Below are 19,410 nucleotides of genomic sequence, written 5' to 3'. Positions count from 1 at the left end.
TTTCTACAAAAATAACCTGATCATTAAGTTGATTGTTTGCAAAATAAATGTGAAATGCATTCATTGCTTCTCTAGAGATGCAAAAAGATTTTGTTTGTAGCCTTTGATTCTGTGAGCATTCAGTGAGTTTCTCACAGGAAAAATGCACTGCTAGGAGCATTTCAATTCCTCTGTAAATGTTACATTCCTCTAGTGAACTCTATCAACAAGCCCACTCAAAGCTCATGCTTAGTTTACTACATCTTGCCAAGCAGACTCTTTCTTCATCAGGACCAGAAATACGCCCATTAAAATGGTGATGAAGAACAATGGGACAATTCAGGATTTCACAAGTGCAGAACCTAATGTACCTGCTCTAATTTAAGGAGGCCTCTAGACAGTCATCAGGCCAAAATCTTGATGGAAGGATTTTGAAGACTGAATAAATCGTCTAAAATAAAACAAAGGAGTAAGTGTATCAAAAGTTGTAATACATACTTTATTTAACATGTAGTCCTGAACAAAGGGGACTTACAGCAGGCTATAAAATCTGATTTTTCTTTTACAGCATAGCTGGTATAACACAGCACATGCTTTTTCCTAAAAGCTCAGTGGGAGTACTTATTGATATGCAGATTGATTTGAAAATATAAAACCTCAAGGTAAACTTCTGGATGAGATGGCTACAACACAAATTGTACTCCTAATACCTTCCTCTGGCAGGTTAGGTGAGATGAACTGGGATGTGTCAGAAAGGCCAAAGCATGAGATGCTGCATCTAACAGAAGGGAGGGTAAAATATTAGAAAAAATTTGTTCAAAAAAGGGTTATCAGACACTGGAACAGGCCACCCAGGGATGTGGTTGAGTCACCATCCCTGGAAGTACTTAAAAGATATGTAGACATGGTGCTTAGGGACATGTTTTAGTGGTGGACTTTGCACTGTTAGGTTTATGGTTGGACTCAATCTCAAGGGTTTTTTCCAATCTCAATGATTCTATGCACCATTCCAGAAGAGATTAATGGTTCTACTAGAGCAAATCACTGTCAGATCACAAACCTGGCTGATGATCAGCTGGCAGAAATACTGACTGCCACTGCCTGTGGAAACGTTTGGAAGGAATGACTGGAGGCAATGTACAACTGGCAAATCCTTACACTGAGGGTAAGAGGGGTGCCATTTGTATTGTAGGCAAGCTGTCCAGCCACATCAAAACAAAATCCTATTCAGATCATCCATGGGTTCAAATCAGCATTCACAACAACTATTATTCTCCATATTCACTGGTATTCCTCTGCTCAGGCTGAATCTGGACACTTAAAATAGTATCATACAGGTTTGCTCTCTGAATAAAGGATTCATAAACCAAAAAGTTTTCAGACTATATGTGCAAAACCTTCCCACATGATATGCTATTCTGTTGTTACAATCTTCAGAAAATAATTCCACCTTGTCCAGCTGTTGACAGAAAGCGATGACATGGATCATGTTGCAAGGGTGCTAAGCTATCTAGAGAAGTGACTAGTAAGTAAATTTTATAAAGGAATTTCCCAGGTCTCCCATCTATATTGGCATACATCAGTGGCTTTATCTAGAGCTGAAAGGCAAGAATCCATTACAGAGGAAGTCCACAGCGTAATTAGAAAACAATCAACACTTTTTCTAATGCTGCTTTTTTCTTCACTTTAAACTGCTTCATTGACTTTAATTAAACTTGCCCTAGGTTATGAAACTAGCAAGCTGCAGAAACATTTAAAAATTAAATAAAATAAACCCATCTTTCTTGTCAGGAGGGTTTTTACTGGCTTGCTTACCTGTACCGCACTTCTGACTTAGAGGATTTTTAAATGCAGTATGTGATACTGCAAGACTCTTGGTTTTGCTCTTGAATTAAAATGACCTCCCACTGTCACAAGAATCACAGAATTAAATTGTTGAGATTCTCTCCACTGCTTTAGCTTCACTGCAGAATTCCTTTGCTGACTTCTGAGAAATGGTATGAAGCTGTCATCACAGACTTTTAAACTAGCCCTACTCCTGGCTTTAAGTCCAAAGAAAAGATATTATGTATATTTAGAAAACTGTCAATTTCCATGCCAATAGCTCAGTCCAAAGTTGAAAGTACATGACACGGACTTTGGAGGAATAAAGAGATGGCCTCTGTCCTGGCCTGGCCTGGGCCTGGCTCATGAGAATATGGTCAAAAGCCCTAAGAATGACAGTGAATGGAATAACTTATAAAACATAATCATCAACAGAAAAGAAGGTCAGAATAACTCTACCAAACACATTCCAGCCTAGAGTCATCTAGTCCCATTAGACAGTGACCCTTTATCAAAATACTAAATAAAATCTATTCTGGCTAAAGATGGGCCTGAGTGTCCCAAAACATTAGGAAAGCTCAGGTCTGAATTAACTTTACAATTTGGTCTGCATTTGTTTTGAGTTGCTCACTGAGACATGTTCTCTTTATCTCCTCTAAGGAACTTCTTAGAGCCAAGTGAGAGGGATCAAAATCTGCATTTTCTGCCTCTAGAACTGTTATTAAAGCAAAAATAAATTTTGCAAAAATCCTGAAGTTTACTAAGAAAGTATAGAGCGCCAATTATTTGCAACTGCGTCCATTCCTTGATGAAGTGCCATGGAGTATTGTAGTTGAGGTATTGATCTGGGGTTCAAAAAACTTGAATTCATTTTTTGAACAACTTGTTTATTTCTATTTTTTTCTGCATGCATCCACAGAAGACACAGAACAGAATTTCTGTGCCTCAGAAGGCTACTATGTCCTACTGCTCTCAAGGTATTACCTAAACATCCTCACTGAAGTCAAAAGAAAGATCTTCATAAAATTAAGTGACACTGAAATCAACCATATGTATCTGTAAATTTAACAGATATTATGTCTCCAACAGAATACATATATAATACTGTAGTTACCATTCATTATGTCTTGAATATACACATAATGTTGATGAGATGTGAAGAGTTTTCCAAACTGGTAAAGATAAAGAGTGTAAGCAATTTATAATAAGATACAGACTGTACTTATGTCAGCTCAAGCTGTTTAATAGCACAACAGAATTACACCATAGTTTATGGAAATTTTCCTTCACCATAGTCTTTGAGAACTTTCCATTAACTTCAATAGATGCCAGAACAGGCCCGAGAGCAGGAAATGAAGAAATATACTGTACCCAAATGAAACTGCAGTGGGAATTTAGGTAGGCAGAATGTAATTATTCACACTTGAATCTGGACAGAGCACAAGGTTTATAACCCCATTCTGGCAAATATATAATGAGATACATAATAATCAAGAGAAGCAGGGCTACTGGCTCTCCTTTCTGTCAAAAGATGACTTTAAGAAGAATTATCTGCTTGCTTGATAGAGTAAAACGAAGGAGTGACATTTTTTGCATCACCTGCAAGACTTGCGAAGATACAAAACTCATGGTTTTTTGGACCTTCAGCTAGAACATAGTCATTGCTTGTGAAATAAAGAGAGGTTTTAAAAAATTAGAAACTTGGTTCTTTGCTGGTGCATGCACTTAGGCACATATGCAAATGGAAATCTATGGGTTTCCTTCTTCTGTGGACAGTCCTTGGGGACAATCTCTGGAAACTAGTGCCCTTGCAAAATACCAATATTTACTATTTGTATATTCATTGATGCAGATGAGGAAACCAACCAGCACTGAAAAAACAACAGATTCTCTTGCACATGTACTGGATTGTAAAACAACAAAAACTTCCAAATCTTATAATAAAACTGCATTACATTCTAAGAAAGTGGATCCATTTTTGAGGTGGAACACGACAGCTTTTTAACTTTCTACAACAGTATGTGACGGAAGAATACTATGTTCAGTTAATACTGCAGGGTGATTTATGGAGGAAGAATGTAATAATATAAATTGAGTTTCAGAAAAGACACTGTGACTAATCTTACAAAAAATGCTATGGGATGTTTAATAATCCTGGTGGGTCAGAAGTTGTTCTTCAAAAAATTCTCTTAAGACTGATTGTTATTGAAGTATGTATTGCATTTGGTTCATTTTTCATTTAACTATGTAGTCTAAAACTGCTGTCAAGTGCAAATATTTCAGTTGTAATTGGATACCCATACAAATGGAGTAGAGCCACCAAACCTCAACCAGAATTATAATTGTAGAATATTTAAGGTAGTAAATGCCCTTTGAAGAGCCACAAGACAAGCATCTGTCCACATCTCTTGAGCTATCCCTAGCAGTTCTCATTGGTGTTTATTGTTCCATTAATCAAAAATAAAGCAGCAGGAATAAGGCAGCACATTAGAACTCCTTCCTTGCATTCACCCTGTAATCTTCCTCCATTGCCTCCCTTCAGCATTTAAGGCTACAGTGTTTATTCATTAAGCTGCGAGTAGTAATTTGGAGGAGATTGAAGCGAGCAGAGAGGAGGGGAGAACATAATGTATATAGTTAAAGGGCTTGACTCAAATCCCTTAGAAATTAGCAGAAGTCTATGTTTTACTTACCTTGCTGCTGTATCAGTCCTAGTGGAGAAGCAGAGATGTTTCTGCAGTACTTCTCTCACCGTCTGCGGGAAGGCTGTGACTGCACGCATTTGAAGTCCTGATCTGAGCCTACACTGTTTCACAAGGAGATGAGAAAGGAACAGACACCGTTCCGCGGGTCTGACATATTCTGTAAAGCTACAACATGCAGCCCTCCTGCTTTATTGTCCAGCACCGGGGCCCTGCACAGGCCCAGGCCTCCATGAGGCCGGGAGTGGAGGCCCCACGGATGGCATGGCAGAGCCGGGCAGCCAAGGCCTACCCCACCCCCGGCCAGGAGAGGGGCCAGTTGGGGCCACCTGGGGCTGCCCCAGCCCCAGGCATATCCCTGGGGACAGGGATGGGCCGAGGCTGGGCCGGGACATGGGCCTGTGATTAGGGCCGGCTCAAGGGCCCCACGGGCAGGCCCCGCCGCGAGCTGGGGCCGGCCCTGCCATGGTGTGGCTGGGCTGGGCTGGCAGCCCTGCAGGCCGGACTGGGGTCCTGCCCAGGGGCAGGGGAGGGAGCCCCCGGCGGTGGGTCTAGACCAGGGGCCTGGTGGTGCCCAAAGGGCCCTGGCATGTCAGAAGGAAAAATCAAGAAAACATTTCTTATGTTTCATAGGACTTCCTTTCATTTTCTATTTTCCCTTGCATTTTCCCCTGCATTTTCTTTATGATTCAAAATCTAGTCAGCCATGGCTTTCAGCACTACATTCAGCTCTTTTCAGTTCACTATTGTTAATGAGAACAAATGAAAAAGTAATGTTTGTGCTTCTTCAAAGGCTATCCAAGTGGGCTGAGATCCACTTATATGGTATCCATTCCTTGGCTTCACAAAAAACCAATATTTTTGTAACTCTGGAAAATTTGTTCCACCTAAAGGTTTGGCTAATGCTCACATTTTCATGCCAGAATTTGGGCTTCCTATAATGCCATGAAGTTTTTGTTAACAAACCCGTGAGTTCCTTAAAGAACTTTTCTCAGAAGGTAAATAGTAAGATGTTTAATGTATACAGTATGTCAGATTTGGTCCCAATATCTTTTTTATGGCTCTCAGCCTTTTCCACCAGACGATACAGTATGTGGCAGAGACCACCCAGCAAATATTTTTTTTCACTGTATTTCACATTACCTCTTTGTTTAGTTGTAGACTTCAACTCCATAAGGTAAAATATTCCTAGATACTTAATACCCTGTGGTTTTCCATCTATATTTAAACCATGCCTTATCCATTGATCATACAATATGTTCAGGGACATAAACTCCAACTTACCTCAGTTGATCCACCATTCAGATACACTTGCAAAGCCCTCAGTTAGCTTCCACAGATTTTTTCACATTCTAGGAGCAGAAATAAAAATACCATTTATACTGTATGATACTTATTAGAGATGAATAAACAATGCATAGCAAACAACTTAGACAACTATTGTTTACTAAATATCCATGAACTGATCATGATTTCTTTGGATTTATTCAACATTCTCCAACTGTTACAGTTTTTACTTATTGCTTTTGAACTTTCAAATGTTCAATAGTTATTAGCCAATCTACATAATATAGCTCTGATGAATGTGCCTAAGTAGTGATTTTTTAAATTTTCACCAGTAAAATTTGAGCATGTAACTCTGGTGATACCAATATTTGTTTTGGCTTTGACAAACATCTCTGCAATGGTTTCTAAACTAGTTGCAACCACATTTGCAGCCTGATTAATTACCGTCCTTAACGATGGAGGATATATTTGCTCAGGTGTAGCATCACTTGACTGTGGCTCTCTAAGCTTTCAAACTCCAAGCTAGTAACCTCTTATGATGCTGCTCCACTCCCTGTGGATATATTACCCCCTCTGGAATTAGCCTGGTATTATTTGTGTTGTGTTCCAACATGCAGCACTGTACCATATTCTCTGGCCATCAACAGAACCTTCAAAGTCAGCTCTTTTAGGGCTTTTAACTTTCATACACATAAATACAGAGAGTTGATATGAACATGAACTGTCCTACTATTCTGGGACACAATTTAAATACATATAATTCATAGGACAGCCTGGGAATGGAATTATTCAAAAATTACATAACTCTGTGAAAAAGCTTTCTTTTCTTAGAATTACCCTTTCTGAGTTAGAGGTATCATTAAGCAATATGACGAGAAATACGTTTGGCACTCAATAAAATCCATTTAAACAAGGAATACATTGTATATCATAATTCTCTACGCACAGAGCTACCAGTACTAATGCACATGAAAAAAAGGACCAGAAGGTTATTAGTTGATTTGTTAATGCACATAAGTGTCAACAGGTGTGATCAACTGGAAAGAGGCAGGTGTTACCAATGTATTGGTGCTGTCATAGAAGAAGGATGTCCTGCAAAAGCCTTAAACGTAAAGTTAAAATTGAAAAGCTGTTGAAATCCTCTATCAACCATCACCTTACAAGTATTCCATGTCTGATTTAAGGCTGGAAATGTGCCAGAAAAAAAACCTGGTACTTAAATATGTGGGTACTAAAATACTTGAACTTAACCCTGACATCTTCACATTTAGAATTTTATGTTCCATAAAGATGTCATCTCCAAGGGAGGCATCCAACCCTATTTCCATCCCCTGTAGATATTCATTTGTAGTTTCAGCGAAACACAGCACCATCAGATACCTGTCCAGCTAAAATATTTTATTTGTATCTCCATGATCACAGAATCATAGAATGGTTTGGGTTGGAAGAGACCTTAAAGATCATCTAGTTCCAACTCCCCTGCCATGGGCAGGGGCACCTTCCACTAGGCCAGGTTGCTCAAAGCCCCTCCAGCCTGGCCTTAAGCACTGCCAGGGATGGGGCAACCACAACTTCTCTGGGCGACCTGCTCCAGTGCCTCACCACCCTCACAGTAAAGAATTTCCTCCTAATATCTCATCTAAACCTACCCTCTTTCAGTTTAAAGCCATTTCCCCTTGCCCGATCACTACCTGCCCTAAAAAGTCCCTCTCCAGCTTTCCTGCAGGCCCCCATTAGGTACTGGCAGGTTGCTATAAGGTCTCCTTGGAGCCTTCTTTTCTCCAGGCTGAACAACTCCAATTCTCTCAGCCTGTCTTCATAGGAGAGGTGCTCCAGCACCCTGACCATCTGTGTGTCCCCCATTTGGACCTGCTCCAATAGGTCCGTGTCCTCCTTATGTTGTGGGCCCCGGAACTGAATGCAGTACTCCAGGTGGGTGTCATGAGGGAGGAGTAGAGGGGCAGAATCACCTCCCTCGACCTGCTGGGCACACTTCTTTTGATGCAGCCCGGGATTCAGTCTGCATGGACATTGCCGGTCCATGTTGAGCTTCTTGTCAACCAACACCCCCAAGTCCTCCTCAGAGCTGCTCTCAACACTATGATGATACCATTCTTAGCAATAAAGTGTTATGATCATCTAAAACATTAAGATTAAAAGTTTTTTATTTTGAGACCATATAACTTAATGAGAAAAAAATGCAATATGGAGACTTAAACAGAGAAAAACACATATTTAAAACTGGCAACCTAAACAAAAAGTCTGGAAAAGAGTGCTATTTTTATACTAAAATATTTAATCCAATTAGTTTCTAGTTGATGTTTCATATAAAATCTAAAAATAATCTTTTTTTTAAAAAAAAAGTTTTTCTGAACATACTTGATTGCTTGTGAAAGTAAGGGATTAATAGCACTTGAGATGGGAAAGCAAAGTGTAGATTGGCACAGAGCAAATTTTTCCTCGGCGCAAGACTGTTTTACTATACAAGACTGTTTTACTATACTTGCTTGAGTCCTGATCCACAAAAGCCCTTCTTTGCCAGTCCTCACAGAAATTAGAGATCAAAAAGATTTCTGGGATTTCTTAATTCCAGAACATTCGGATCAACATCAGTTCAGTCTACGCAGTTATCATACTTTGTCTAGTACATTGTCTACTCTGCACAGAGTTACAAGCCCAACTAATGATGACAGCTTACTGTAGTTCTCCAAAAAGTCTGTTTCACTATCTAATAGATAGCACCTTGGAAAATAACTATTTTTTCTTATTTTCAAAAATCCACTCACTTCATTACTCCTAACTACATATTCTTTTAACAGTCCTGGGCAGTGATGGCCAGTCATATTAAACTGTCCCCAAAAAAGAGGTAGTTTCATTTAAAAAATCACAGATTTACATATCTGACCTTTTCTAAATTAGAAATAAATTCTGTAGAGAAGAAAAGCTATCGCATTAATTCAATTTGCCCATGTGGTAGAGACCAGAATGGTACTCTCCAGAGAAAGCAGTATGCAAAAGCCAAAGTACATTGTCTGAAATTCATTCGGGTGCAGAACACCATGTAGATTTGTGATGGACAAATCCTACACAACTCCTGTTTTAGGGCTAATGCCATTTAAGTATATACAAGTTGTTCGTTCTTTACATGACATACATTTCACTCAGAATGTCTATAAAAAAGGATGGCCTTTTCTGGAAGACACACAATGCACCAGCAAAAGGATTTCCTGAGATATTATCTAGCCTGAAACATTTTCCCATAAAGCACGACTGTCTATGTGTTGTTGTTTTTTTTTAACTAGGTCACTACTCCATAGTTTGCCACGGCTGCTGTCTCCTGATCTGATCTGCTGAGTGGCCAACACTTCTTAAAATCCCTTTGTTGGTGAAAACATTCTATAAGGGAATCAGCATTTTCTCTGTTGGACTAAATAATTCAATTTTATACCATAAAATTGGTACAAATGTCTAGTATAAAAGCACACAATTAATATATACTCTATAAAGGAGGATGTTTCAGTGTTTGAAGAAAGCAACTAGAGCTGTGCAGAGTCTGTTTCACAGGGAATTTCAAAATCAGGTGTTGCTTGTATTTGGAATAAAAAACCCCAAATATCTTAAAATTCATCACACATCAAATTCTGAAAAATTGCATTCCGGAAAATAAAAAATGTTCCTTTGATTTTCAAACAAAGCTCTTCACAGTGGATGAAGAACTCTCAAATTCCTAGTGTGCTGGTACAGAAAAGACTTCCAGGTCCCTGACGTTGTTTCATTACATATTTTAGACTGAAGTGCAGCTGACTCCCTGTACACCTTGGGAATTCCAAATGAACATCAGTGCTTGCAAGTCAGCCTGACTGGTCCCTAGTGACTTGACTCTCTGTTGGTCTTCAACACAGCTTTCTGAAGAGCAAGAAGCCTGAAATTCTGGTGACCCAGAAGATTCCACACAGAATGCCAGAGAGTCAGAAGGAGAGATGGAGAGGAAAGCAAAGCTCTGTTGGATGTTCATTGAAACTGAATCATCTCTATTTTTTTTTCATGCTTTGCTTCTCAGAATTATCTTTTTAATCCTCTTTTCTTGCCTGCACAAGAAGCAGTGCCTAGATGATGGTCATAGAAAAATCCACCAAACTGCAAGTGAGATCAGACATGTCTTAAGTAAACCATGTATTCTCAGAAATGGGAATATGCTACTGAGACTGAAGCTACTTGGGAACAGAAATCTTCATTTTTTATTTGTCTCACATTCTGTTACAAAGCAGTTGAAATAATAATGCTCACAAAGGAATGACTTTGTAGATGTTGTATTTGCAGCAGCAAATGTGGGCCATGCCAGGAAGAATTAGAATAATCTGAACTGTGTGCTACAGTCTAATAACGTGCCATGCACAATACAAAATACTGTGCCTCTGGTGGGGGTATTTTTTTGCCAGTGAAGTTTCTCTACCCACAGAAGATCTATGTCAGAACATTATCAAGTCTATAACTGATGTTTAAAGTTCAATCCTTCACAACACAGGCACCAAACCCAGGATTACAGCACAGGAGTGTACGATCATCTATAAAAATGTACATTAGGAAATGACTCCCAGTCTGGCTGCCATACTTATATCAATGCAGCAAAAAGTGTATGGTAGAACAGAATGTTTTATGTTAGAGAACAGATAAGTGACATGGATTGAAATTATGGTAAATTTAAATTGATGGCCTAATTAGTATTATCTCTTTTTGTATTCTCTGTAAGAAATATTATCCAGGATGAACTCATTTTGCATTAGTGTTGATATAAAGTGTAATTCTGTAGCATTTCCATTGTCTGCATTAATCTGGCATTAATTAATGCATCATTATTCCAAAACGTTAATTAAATTATTACAGAAAGGGACATCTGCCCCAGTTCAGAAAGAAAGAAAAAAAAGTATAGTGCATGAGAATTAGACTTTCAAAGGTCTGAAATGCTGTGTGAGTTCCCACAACACTGGTAGAAGCACAAAATCAAGCAGAAATATAGGCATGATGAGCTTGTGGCTCATAAACCACAGTATGACATCAACATTTCCTCACTCATGATAGAGTCTGATGACAGCATCAAAGCCTCAAAGCCAGACAGTCATCAGAAATCTGAAGTGGCATATTTCTAATACAGTAAATTAAATACACTGTACAGTGACTTTCAGGAACTACTCACAAGGGAATTAAATCGGGGTATGAAAATATTCACAACTTCTGCAAACTCTACTAAACAGTCTATTTGGCTGTTGGGCAGGAATACCACTACATAGTCACTGGGAGTGCCAGGGCAGTATCAGGATTAACTGCAAAGAATCCTGCACTTCTCAGTGTTGACTGTCTTGATCTTCTGCCTGTAATCCTAAGTAGCTTCACTGAAATCTCAAATCAGCATTTCAGTTGTTGTTCTTGTTACTATTATCTGGGTGGTAGCTGTTTTCAAACACAGAGAGAAAAAACTCAATCTTTTATCAAAAAATATACAGTTCAATCCAGTCCCCAGTGAAATCTATAGAAGTCTAACCACTGACATCACAGAGAATTGGCATTCAAGCCTGTGTCTGAGAATCGCACAAGCAGACCTCTCAGGGAATGCCACTGGCAGCAAGTGGAGCTCTCTGCAAGGGACTACACAAGTTCTGTGGAATTGGGGTCTCTGTGAACTACTAAACTTGATTAATAATTAAAGAAAACATTAGCTAGAGCATGAAGTGAATTCTATGCGATGTGACCTACCTGCCAGCTATACACCAGAGCCAGAAGTTGCACAAGATGCTTCCAGGATATGGCTTCCATAAGATCCAGTGTCTACACTATTCAACAACTCTGCCTGTTTCAACAATTATCACTTTCTTTTGTTACATTTGGGCTTGCATTGAAAGATCTTCAAAATGTAAAAGTTAAATGAGGCTCTTATAAAGAAGTGGTTTGGGTGCAGCATATTAAAGGAAAACTTCAAAGGAGCTCAAGATACCTTTCAAGCTAAGGTACAAAAATTTAAACAAGAACAAAAGCCTCTCTTGTATTTTGAAGCATTAATCGTTCCACTTCTGTTGATGTAAAGTGAAAGACGAAGCTTTTAGTTAAAAGCACATAGTATCAACCAACATGGAACGTTCCAAAGTCTCATGGAATAATTTTAGCTTTGATATAATGGCACAGGTGAATCCCAAATTATAATGCTCTTTGTAGCATACGATTTTTGGTAGCTGAATCCATTAGATAAACATTAGTGCTTGAAAAGATTATTGGCATAAATCAGAGTTTCATCTTTTATATTTATAAGATATTTCATATTTATAAGGTATTTCATAACTTTGTGAGTGGTGTTTGTCACATAACTTTGTGACTGAAGTTTTATATACCAACATCAGCCTGGTTTTCGAAGGATAAAATAAACAACATTGCACTCTGCTCTTTTGTCCATCTGTCAGTTCACCTCCTTTAAGGAAGGGGCAAAATTGTAGAAACTGTATGGATATAAAGTCTGCCACAAGTTTCATGAAAACTGGCAGCTGGGTAGTAAAGAAAGAGCCAAATTAGTGCTTCCATGAAAGAAAGGTTTCAACAGAGAATGTAGCAGTTCTGTTGACTATTGGCCTCTCAGCTGGCCAGTCTGTGGGCAGGTCAGCACCAACCACAATACGTTAGCTTGCCCACCTGTAATTGGTCAAGGATACTGTGGAAGGATTTATGAGACATATGAAATAATTGTAAGTCCCCTGTGCAAGCGCATCATGAAATACACTCAGAGAGGAACAGTGAGTTGTTTTGGTGCAGATGTATAGGTCACTGGCATGCAATCTGCAAAAACACTACATTTATTGGTGCTGCTGGTCATGAACAACCTGTTGTGGTATAATTTCAGCACACTTGCAGATCTGCTTAGTAGAAAAAATAAGTTCAACGTACTGATATGCCTGACACTGCATTATCGATAAAATATATAAACCAATAACATCTCTAATGCTGGTCCATGTAAGATGACTGTGACAGAAAAAAAGAGTATCTTTTTCTTGTCAGTTCTGCTTTGCATCATGGCAAGAGTATTCCTCCTTTAGACACTAGTTAGGCAAGCTGAGACACAGACGGATTAATTTATAGGTTTTCTTAAGGCTAGATGCTGGTTACTCACGCTGGGAAAAATGGTCCCAATTTTCAGAAACAGGATTTCTTTCAGCTTTTATAAGCCTCAATGTAATTTGTATGCACTAAGAATGTTTGAAAATAAGGTCCAGTGTCTTTCCCTCAAGACTTGCAACTGATGGTGTAATATATATGTACATGTACATTACTTGTACTGAATGCTCTATGTTTCAGTGCTTCTCACTCTTCTACTTTGTACGGGATGTCAGTTAGTAGAAGTTACGAGAAAATGTGCCTAACAAATCCAGAACTAGATGTAACTTTACAAAAGGAAGTATCATAAATCAATAAATATAAATATATAAATATAAATACATATAAATTCCCAGTCTCTTCTCTTTCCAGCTACAAAGTACAGACCTTCTAGCTCCTAGAATGGAGCTGCATGATTTTTGATTTTTAGACTGAGCTGATTAGGCTACAGAAATGCCTGATTAGTATGGCAACACTAGAAGTTTGTTGCTGTGCTCAAGATCATTAACTTGTAGCATTATCATAAACCCTACTGCCCTGCATTTTTTCTATTTTTACAGTGAACACTGGTAAAAATATCTACATATACACACACACACATATAGGAATTATTTTACTACTTAGCTTTTCCTGCCAGATGTTTGAGTGGCCAGTCAAAGCTCCAGAGATATACAAGCTTGATCTACATGTATGCAAAAAATTAATTAAAAAAAGTAACCTAATACTGTCTCTTTTATTCATTCTTTAACAAAGTGACAGGGTATTTTCATTATTTGCTGAGTACTTATGGATAATAACAAATTAAGTGTTGATCAATCAATATAATGATCCATTTGACCCAGAAATAATAACAAGAGAAGATATGCAGAATTCCTAATAAAATTACAATCCCAACAGAGTTTGAATTCATTACTTTTGAAATATAAGGCAGACAGTTCCTTTCACTAACATGGATTTGAACTTGCAGAGGGTAAATTATCAAAGAGGCCCTTGTTGCTTGCATGCTGCAATACAATTTTATTAAGAATTACAGGGAAAAATTAATAAGCACTCCAGTGCTCAGAGTCCTGAGGTACAGCATGGCTTAGATCTTGGCACAAACTTGGGAACATGCCCTGCTTAGAGTATGTACTCTTTCAATTTCCATATTATTAATGTTGTGTGCAAGGTTGAAAGCTCAGCCCACATCACAACACCAACCTGCAAAAAACCTCAGAATCTGCCAAATGTTCTGAGTTTGTCAGCAGGCAGTGAGCATGTTCCTTCTCTGGATGCTCAGTGCTAATGAATGACTTTCTGGGAGTGCACATTCCAGTGCTGTGCTCGTAGCATCCTAATACAGTGATTTCCTTTCAGAAGGAGTTAAGAATTGGCATGTTTCTCTGTACGGTGAACAACCTAATGCAAAATCATCACACAGAAAAGTCGCAGTAAGCACAAGGATAATCATTTCAGATCAAACTTGGTGTACTGAATTCACTTCCCAAGTAGCCACAGTTGTAGCTCAGAGATGAAGCTTCCCAGTCTCTCTCTCCAGCTTGAACTCACAAATCTAGTTCCTACAATGAAACTTTTAGACTGAGCTGATAACGTTACAGAAATGCCTGATTACCAACCATGTTAATCCCAGCAGGGTGTGCTAGTTTTATCTTCTGTCCTAGAACAGTAGATCCTGGAGCCAATTTTAAATGAGCTCTCTCACATTCTGGAGGGAATCCAGTCCTGTAAGTATATAGCTCCATGCTGCTGTAGCTGTACTGCTTTCTACAGCACAGTGTAGTATAGATGTGCCCATCCATTCCCTCTGTGACCATCATGATGTCACGATGTTCAGGGGGAGAAATGGAATTAGCTACAGGAATATCACAGGAGAAAAACGAATGGCCAGAAATAAAAGAAGACTAAAGACATATCTACACTTGGTTTCAGGAGACTAAACAGCTCAAATTAGGTTTCCTTGTTTTGGTGTCTTTTCTCTCCCCCACTTTGTTCTATTAGGGAGCAGATGCTCAGCAAAGGATTATCTTCTAATTCCTTTCAAATTCTTAATTTGAAAGTGTCTCCCTGCAATCCTGGCCAAACTTTCCTCTCATGATCAAGCAGTTCCCTGGTTCAGATTAGCAAAAGTAAATACTCAAAAACTATGAGCCATTGCCTGTTACAGTGTCAAAACCTGTTAACTGATGCTGTTCTTCAGATCTAAGGCCAGAACAGCTGTTTTAACTCTGAACTGGCCCTTTAGAAGCCATGTAACAACTACAGAGATATACATGCAACATTTATAAACATAACATGGGCAACATCCAGATTCCTAAGAAAACATCAAAAAGATCAGTCAACAGATCTGGCAAATTCAGGTAAATTTGCTAAAGAAACAAATCAAAAGATTGCTCAGGAGGATCGCTCTTTCAAAGGCATTTTTCTGCTCCTAAGCAAGAGAACTCAAATACTTCCATAAGGTACAACTGGAACAGAACTGCAAACAAGCCATTATCTAAACTATGATTGTTTATCCTGCCCAACTGAAAGCCAAGGATGACTATGCAGGATTTAGGATTCTTCTTCAATGGTACATCCAGTTCCATTTTCTCCCTCACCATTCAGTATTCTTGCAAATGCTCAGGAGTATAAAACCTGTCTTTTCCTCTGCTCTTTTCCTGTGTCCTAGTTCTGTTCAAAAAAATGGCAACCATTTCTTTTGGACTCTGTGAATTATATGCCCAAGTGAGGTGATGTGAATACAAATGCAAGCTGACAAATACATGAGTACTACCGGTCTGGATGTGGGTGCAGGAGATGGCAAATGTACTACAGAAGAGCAGCTGCCAGAGGTAAGCATACAAAATGTGGCTCCTACACAAAAGAATGAGATTTTCAGAGATCTGGTGGAAAGCCCGACAAGTACATTTTGCTGCTGCTAAAAGAATTTATTTCTGCTGAAACCTATAACTCCTGGGTTAATAAAGTGAACTTTGATGGGACTAGAGGGAAATATGGGCTTCCCAGGAAAGTTAGGACAAACTTAGATGCATTTCTAGAACACAGATTTATGGAAGTGATTGAAGTTGATAAGATCAAAACCCAAGTTAACACTTTCCTCTGCTTTCCTATCACACGCTAAATAGACCTCTACCACAGTTGGCCTGCTACCAATAAAACTAACGATGCCTGTAAACAATAAATTTCACAGAATCATCAAGCTCACATGATTAGTATCCATGCATGTTGTTCTGCTTTGAATTTTGAGCGGTTCTACAGAACCTGTTATTATGTTAGAGGTAACCGACTATGTAAATAGCCAATGGCTTTTCAAGATTGCTAAATCGCAAGGAAAAGAGACATACAGAATCTGAGTTAGTCTGATCAAGTTTGTATATTAGAGTGAGCACCTTGGTAAAGAGTCTCCAGAACCAGTTAACAATGAAGGATCTTGAAAAGATTGGTTCTGCTACTAGTTCTAAAAAGTATGCACATAACCACTATACACTTATACTGTTAACATGCTAAAACTCGTGCATTGTTTCTTCTATTCCTTTTCACTTAATAGTGCACTATCTAAAGATACTCAAAAAATAAGCATGTGTCATGGTCTTGTTAGAGGGATAGTCAATATGCTGCTGGAAACTTGAGCACAATGAAAACCAAGAGTTTGACAGAGCTGATAGGCATGTTAGAAAAAAACAATCTTTTTCTGTTGGGAAGGGGAAGCTTTGTAGATTCATCTAATAATAGATCCTTTTCTGCAGGCACCAAAGGCCAGCTAAACAGAGGAGGCTACTGAAAAAAAACCAAATACCTGCTAGGCAGGGATGTGGCACGTAAAAATCAGGCCGTATGATAGGCCACATCTGCATTTTGGTCATGGGATGGGCATATTTCCTTACATTCCTCAGGGAGGGCAATAACAGCTCTAAGGCAAAGAGTAGGGCATGGGCTGAATGAAATGTTCTGATGAGACTGATTCACCCTGTGGGCCTGAGGTCAAACTAGAAAAGACAAGACTAGGGCTAACTAGATTTGTTTCTTATAAATCTAGAGCACAGGTTAGTTTATGAAACTTAGGCAGGAAGCCAGGTTTCCACTACCTCTCTGTTTCTAATTTTAATGTTGAAATGCCCGCCTCTAACTCTTTTTCTTTGATAAGCCCCACAGCTTTCCTGACTTTTTTTCCCCTTTATTTTACATAGGAAGTGTTCAAGTCCACACCTAATTTATACCATTTGTTTTTTACCATAGGCTACTCCAGGCTTCATTTTCAATGTCTTTTTTTTTTTTTTTTTTTAAACATCTTTTCTTATTTAAGTCAGTGCTACCTGCAGGTAGATTATTCAGATATTTGAAAGTTAGGCTATGTTACATATGGCTCTAAACCTATAAAAGGTAAATAAAATTGCTTCACTAGTTGTTTATGATATATGTATATTCACGTGCATATGTGTGTGTCTATGCAAGTGTGTGCATATATATATATACATATATATTTATATATAATCTTCCTTGTGGTACCAGATACATCAACCTTTCCAAAATATCCATTGGAAAAGAAATTTTTCATCTTTCTAGTTCACCCATTCCATATAAATCAAACATCAGAGAAATAATTAGACAACAATCTTTTCAATGTTTCAAAATTAATTGACTAGGCAGCCTGAAAATGAACACTACAACTGAATACTACGCATTGCTATATATCCTGAGGACTCCCTTTCCAAGGCTCTTGCCAGAAATTGGAACAATTTGCAAAATTAATACAGTGTTTGAGATATTATGGAATTACTACATTTTAGATTGCATGTAGTACTAAACTCTTCTTTTTCAGGATAACTTGCAAAGTCTTTTGAAGGAAATAGCTCCAGTTATCAATTAAATTCTCATTAAGGAAAGGGTCTTAGCAGCTCTTCATGGGTAAATATATTTGTTTAACCAACACACCTTTTTAGTCTTGAAATTACTTTAGTCCATGAAAATGTCACCTTTCCAAAATAAAGCACCAGCAATTTCTAGAGTCAATTCAAGATTGCCCTTCTGTAATTCCAAATTTACTATGCACTGTTAATAAAGAATTTAGAGATATTTTTGTTTTTCAATATGTGTATTACAACCCTCTATGGATCTATTAATAGCTTTGTATTCTTAGCTCTGAGCTAAAACAGGCCGTGTAACTTTATTATACATAAGGAATGGCTTTCACAAAGACCTACCTGCTTTACGAGTTTTACTGGGACAGGCTTTAAAAAATTATAAACCAGGGAGATATAATCTCTTTAAATTAAATCACCACACCTACTTCTTTCTGAGATACTCACTATGAGCAGTTCTGAAAAACGTGTGTGCTTTTATCCTGAAGAAAACTTGCCTGGCCCAAAAAACTTAACTCAATATTCAATACCCTAATAGAGGTTTCCTTCTCTGCTGACAACATGGTTACGTAGCAAATTGAAAGACCCTTCAAATACAGAGCAGTACACAATAACCAATTGCTGTTATTGACAGGAAAATGTAAAGATATATAGCATATAAGCAATTATAAAGATTATAAAGATATTTTTTTCAAAATACATATTTGGAAAAAACATGATTGATGAGAACATGTTTATCTATTATTAGTTTTACTGGTCCCACTCGTGTGCATGACAGATGACACAATACAAAGAGCAAACCTCTATGTCTCCCTCTGACTCCTCAGTTCTTAATTTCACAAAAAGGGAAGAGGAGCATCTGAATTTCACAAGTTGATTAGGCTGTATTCATTCAAAGCACTTTTTAACAAACTTTACTGAAAAATTAATTGAATCAAGCTTATTGTGCCTTAAGTCAACAATACTTATAATTCATTTTGTAAACTGCCTGTATTAAGTAAATGCCAACTGTAACTATCTGAATTTCAGGTCTGAGTTAAGTCTTATATATTTAGAACCACAATATGCGAGTGACACAGTAGGATCTTGTTTATTGAGATACACAGTAGAACCTAAGGAACTGATATTACAGTGGAAAGTAATCTAAATTGCTTTCACAGAATTTCTACTACTTTCAAGTAATAAAAATGTTACACTCCACACTCTAAATAAAATCTTAGTTGCTATCGACAGTTAGTATGAGATTCAGTCAGAACTACCAAGCTGTGAAAATAAGGCCCAACTTCTGTTGTTTTTGTTGATACATTTGGCATCCAATCATGAAAAACAATGTCCATGTCACTAAAATGGCCTCCAGGCATTCAGTATATCTACATCGAGGTTAAACATCTATGTGAAGATGTGACAGCACACCTTATAAAAGATATTATTGAGTAATATAGACTTTCTGTAATAACCAAACAGTAAAGAATATAGCTTTTTAAAGGTCTCCCCATGGCTGATCTCATGACTCAAAGATGAGAGACTGTGCTGCAAGCTAAGTAATAAAATCTGGTGGATACTGTGGGCTAGCTTGTGACAAATCATATCAAAGTATTATTAAAGAAGGAACTTGAGACCCAAGA

At 38.1% G+C, this 19,410-nt stretch overlaps 1 long non-coding RNA gene across 4 annotated transcripts in view; it reads right to left on the bottom strand.

Moving 5' to 3' along the window:
- Positions 1-19,410, bottom strand: part of LOC114012440 (uncharacterized) — a 518,537-nt gene that overhangs the window by 277,844 nt on the left and 221,283 nt on the right. For all 4 annotated transcript variants that reach the window (XR_008748979.1, XR_008748980.1, XR_008748981.1 and 1 more), the window contains 2 exons: positions 5,790-5,857; positions 4,497-4,609 (listed from right to left, as the gene is read on the bottom strand). This is a non-coding gene — a long non-coding RNA (uncharacterized LOC114012440). The remainder of the gene's footprint in view (positions 1-4,496; positions 4,610-5,789; positions 5,858-19,410) is intronic.

This window comes from Falco peregrinus, chromosome 10 (genome assembly GCF_023634155.1).
Source record: "Falco peregrinus isolate bFalPer1 chromosome 10, bFalPer1.pri, whole genome shotgun sequence".
Classification (NCBI taxonomy): domain Eukaryota; kingdom Metazoa; phylum Chordata; class Aves; order Falconiformes; family Falconidae; genus Falco; species Falco peregrinus.
This window is presented reverse-complemented; position numbering and strand designations above follow the sequence as displayed.